We start from the raw sequence: 5,572 nt of genomic DNA, 5'->3' as shown, positions 1-5,572 counted from the left end.
GAGGAATGAAATACATGCTACCGTGCAGATGCAGACCAAATTATTTAAATTAATTAATATATTTATAATTATTAATTTTAATAAGAGATGGCGCCTAACGCTTACCTCTAGTGCCAAATTAATTACGTAATTTATTTAGAATTTAGCATTAAAATAGCCCGATTAATTTACGGCATTTGGTTGGTGTTAGGATTATAGACTAAAATTTAATTGTCAGAAAGTGTTTTGTCTTTGATTTAAAGCAACCACACAATCATTAAATATGATATTTTGCAAATATGTAGCACTCATCAAAGTCAATGTTGGAATGAAGCTGAAATTTTGAAATTCAATCTATTGGATAAGATATTCAAGACCAAATTTCACCATGTAAAGTCTAGAGCTGATTGCAAGCTTGTTGCATGCTACATCTCAATCAAAGTTTCTAGTTGTTGTCAATTTACACTGATCGCTAAAAACACATTTTATTTTGATTTTTACAATGGGCATTTAATATGAACAATGTCATGACAAATTTAATTTTTTAAAACATGCATATGTGTGCCCTGTGGCCACACATGTACAGTACATGTTTTAATCTATTGCTGAAGTTGATAGGTTGCTAGCTGAACATATAGTTTTTAAATGTTTCTTGATGTTTTGACAGTTATGACAATAGACATGCATATCTTCCCTAAACCTGTGAGTTTTAAACTGCTCTAGACAGGATGTTAGAAGCATGTCACCACTTGTATTTTCATGTCAAGCCAAAACAGAAAAACCTATATCACAAAGTTAAGTTTCATTTTCCTAGAAAATGTAGTTTCCTGGTAGTTTTTGTTATGATAAGTACATTACTATATTCTAAAGCAGATTCTGATTTATAAAGTATTTTTAAATATTTTAAAATTATCTATCTAACAATAAATAATATATGCATTACCTGTTGGATTTCCTGGATTTATAATTACTATTGCTCTTGGATGACAACATTTTCGTGCTTCATCAAGTAAACTTTTTATTTCCATTATATTAATACCCCATCCATTTTCTTCATCTAAAAAATATTTGATCTATGTAAAAAAAAAAAAAGCATTTATAATTCTATATAAATTTTAAATATCAGATTTATTATTGAAAGTTGTTTCAATATGTGTTTAATTAAATTTAATAATTAATAAAAATAATTGTTGAAAAGTTTTAAAACTATCTCCTAATTATATTTGATTTAAGTAAGATTTAAGTACAAAACAACAATCCTATAAAGCTGTGGTTCTCAAAGTATGGTCACAGACCAGTATAGTACATCAGGTGATTTGCAGACTGACCTAGTCATTTTTCTAAAATGCAATTCTATGCTTTTTAGCTACAGGAAAAGCTTTTTTATGCATCAATTATCTCTTAAGTTACTCTAAATAGACAGAATATTTTGATTAAATAACTTAAATTTGTAATCTGGGTACTTTGGCATTTTAAATGTTCCAGTTCTTATACTCAAACAGGTGAAGACCCAACATAGCAATTAAACCAGATGTTTTTATTTACAAATCAAGTATCATGTCAAGTACAAAATGTTTAAGCATTTTGGGATCACTATTATTATAATCACCTCATCAAATGTTCTGTTAAACAAACAGAAGACAATTTTAATAATTACCAAAAGCATTTTATAAAATAAAAGTAATATGATATATTTTTTAGACTTATTGTAAATTTTTGCACATTTAAAGTAAGAGACTAATAAAAAAATTACTAAGATAAAAACAAGTCTAAAAAAACAAACTGTTATTTTATTTTTGTTTTATAAAAAGGTTTTGGTATTTTCTGTATAGACTGGAAGTTTGTATACAGCTAAGTTTTCTATATCTGGTCTCAATTTCCATCTAGCTAACTCCATTCTTGAGATTAACAAAGGACAGACAGACAGACCATAGTGGAAATGTATAGGTCTGCAATTTGAAAACTGCAGCACATTAAACTCCTCTGGTCCTTAGAAACAAAATTAGATTGTAACTATCCAGTTTTTCGCTGATGATAATATTAATTTTTGATTGTTTTTAATTAATCACAGAATTTTTCAATTTAAAAAAAATTATTCTATAATATAGTCTATTTGAGAATACTAAACCAAACTTTTATTTAAAAACTTTTCACACTTTAATCAAACATCATTACTAAACCTGATATGTTTAAAGCTATACACCAACCAAAGCTGTTTGGTTGGTGTATAGTTTCCATACTTTAATTATAACAATTAAAAACATATAAAACATTTATATACTACAGTCAAACCTTTGGTTTTTGAACATAATTTGTTCTTAAAAGTTGTTTGAAAACTAATTTGTTCTCAAACTGAAACAAATTTTTTCCATAAGAAACAAAATAAAATGGATTAATCCATTCCAGACCCCTCTGAAACAAAAGCCTTCTTTTTTATCTTTTAGTTGTATTTCATACATAAAAATGTCTACAAATGCAATATAATATTATATTAAATATTTGTTATTTAATTTAACTTTTAAACAAGAATTCTTGGATGTCATTTATATTACACAAATGTAAATTAATGTGATTTTTATTAATTAATTTGATTTTCATCAATAACTTTTCATCAAGAGGAATGTTCCTGTATGATTTGTTCTCAATAGCAAGTTTATGCTAATTTCCAAAGAACATATAATATAAAATGGATTAATTCATTCCTGACCCCCAAAACAAAGCCTTTTTTTCCTTCTTAGCTGTATTTCATGCTTAAAAATGCCTACAAATGCAATATAATATTATATATAATATATCATAAATGTCATTTATATTACACAAATGTGAATTAATACAGTTTTTATTAATTTAATTTGAATTCAGTTGTGATGCATAATGAAAAATGGAAGCAGTATCATACCCACATGCACATTGAAATCTAATTTGAATAACATCATCATTGATGATTCATGTCATGACATCTAATGATGCAAGGTGATCTCAGCACCACTAACTTCTGAATTGGTAGCCCTGTTGTTGATTGGTTGGACTGTTGTTTCTTTAACGTAGACAGTATAGGGAATTGACCATCTTTGTCTCTAATATGTGATTGACTCTTGCCAATTAGCTTGTTTGGCAACCGAGTTATCATACAACAACCGGTGCAATTGTAAGTTTGAAATTCTGTTCATGAACCGAATTGTTCAAAAAGTTAGGTGTTTGAAAACTAAGGTTTGACTGCATTATCAACTAAAAATAAAAAATTTTGTAGCTTTTATTATGCTAATTAAATTAATTTAACAATCTGTAAACTTATAAATCATAGAGAGACATGCTTTATCTGCTAAAAACTTTAGTCTCTAATAAATGATTAAAATAAATTTACAACTTAATGATTAACATTTTAATTATATTATATATTAATAAGTAATTATACAATTTACCAACCTCATACATTCCATATTCTTGTAAAGTAGATGAATATAATGGATATTGTGGGACAGGAATTAAAATACCAGATGGTTTGCCATTTTTTGGATGATTGAGAACATTTAAAACAGCCTTAAAAGTTGAAGAAGTTTCTTTTATTCAATATTTTATAAGCAAAAATTATAAAATTAAAATTCAGTTAGCTAAAAGTTAGCAAATTATCTATAACCTGGTTTATAGAAATTTAATAAAATGTATTCTGTAAATNTTTGTTCTTAAAAGTTGTTTGAAAACTAATTTGTTCTCAAACTGAAACAAATTTTTTCCATAAGAAACAAAATAAAATGGATTAATCCATTCCAGACCCCTCTGAAACAAAAGCCTTCTTTTTTATCTTTTAGTTGTATTTCATACATAAAAATGTCTACAAATGCAATATAATATTATATTAAATATTTGTTATTTAATTTAACTTTTAAACAAGAATTCTTGGATGTCATTTATATTACACAAATGTAAATTAATGTGATTTTTATTAATTAATTTGATTTTCATCAATAACTTTTCATCAAGAGGAATGTTCCTGTATGATTTGTTCTCAATAGCAAGTTTATGCTAATTTCCAAAGAACATATAATATAAAATGGATTAATTCATTCCTGACCCCCAAAACAAAGCCTTTTTTTCCTTCTTAGCTGTATTTCATGCTTAAAAATGCCTACAAATGCAATATAATATTATATATAATATATCATGAATGTCATTTATATTACACAAATGTGAATTAATACAGTTTTTATTAATTTGATTTGAATTCAGTTGTGATGCATAATGAAAAATGGAAGCAGTATCATACCCACATGCACATTGAAATCTAATTTGAATAACATCATCATTGATGATTCATGTCATGACATCTAATGATGCAAGGTGATCTCAGCACCACTAACTTCTGAATTGGTAGCCCTGTTGTTGATTGGTTGGACTGTTGTTTCTTTAACGTAGACAGTATAGGGAATTGACCATCTTTGTCTCTAATATGTGATTGACTCTTGCCAATTAGCTTGTTTGGCAACCGAGTTATCATACAACAACCGGTGCAATTGTAAGTTTGAAATTCTGTTCATGAACCGAATTGTTCAAAAAGTTAGGTGTTTGAAAACTAAGGTTTGACTGCATTATCAACTAAAAATAAAAAATTTTGTAGCTTTTATTATGCTAATTAAATTAATTTAACAATCTGTAAACTTATAAATCATAGAGAGACATGCTTTATCTGCTAAAAACTTTAGTCTCTAATAAATGATTAAAATAAATTTACAACTTAATGATTAACATTTTAATTATATTATATATTAATAAGTAATTATACAATTTACCAACCTCATACATTCCATATTCTTGTAAAGTAGATGAATATAATGGATATTGTGGGACAGGAATTAAAATACCAGATGGTTTGCCATTTTTTGGATGATTGAGAACATTTAAAACAGCCTTAAAAGTTGAAGAAGTTTCTTTTATTCAATATTTTATAAGCAAAAATTATAAAATTAAAATTCAGTTAGCTAAAAGTTAGCAAATTATCTATAACCTGGTTTATAGAAATTTAATAAAATGTATTCTGTAAATTAAAAGAAAAAACTTAAAAAAATAGGAATTGAAAATAGGAAAGATTTTTACAAGTTTGATACTTAATGCTTACTTTTTAACATTTTTTATTTTTATAAATTTACTTATAATCATATGATGATATTGTATATTAAAATTTAATAAAAAATGTTTTGTTTTTTAATTTTAAAATTTGTAAAAGATTATTAAAATCAAATAGTTCTATAATAAATTTACTGTAATTTCTTACACGTATGGCTTCACTAGCACCAGAAAATAAAATAACATTTTCATAATCTGAGAAAACACCATCTCTCCTCTGAATATATTCTGCAACATGCTTTCGAATTACTTCTACACCTACACTGTAACTGTAAGATCCTTAAAAATATTTTTAAAAATTATATATATATATATATATATTTTTAATGCTTTACAATTTTAATTATTTAATTGCTCCTTCTTCTCTTCCTTGGCATGTTGTGAAATTTCTGATAGTTGGATAATAAACCGTTTTATTGTAATTTGTCTTTTTAAATTATTTTGAGTCGATATTAAAATTTGGAAAAGGGGG

General features: G+C 25.9%; 1 pseudogene; it reads right to left on the bottom strand.

Moving 5' to 3' along the window:
- LOC111618284 overlaps positions 1-5,572 on the bottom strand; it is a 41,516-nt pseudogene that overhangs the window by 28,579 nt on the left and 7,365 nt on the right.

This window comes from Centruroides sculpturatus, unplaced genomic scaffold (genome assembly GCF_000671375.1).
Source record: "Centruroides sculpturatus isolate CEXI.00-Female unplaced genomic scaffold, Cexi_2.0 scaffold83, whole genome shotgun sequence".
Lineage (NCBI taxonomy): Eukaryota > Metazoa > Arthropoda > Arachnida > Scorpiones > Buthidae > Centruroides > Centruroides sculpturatus.
The sequence above is the reverse complement of the archived record's forward strand: the minus strand, read 5'-3'. Positions and strand labels throughout refer to the sequence as shown.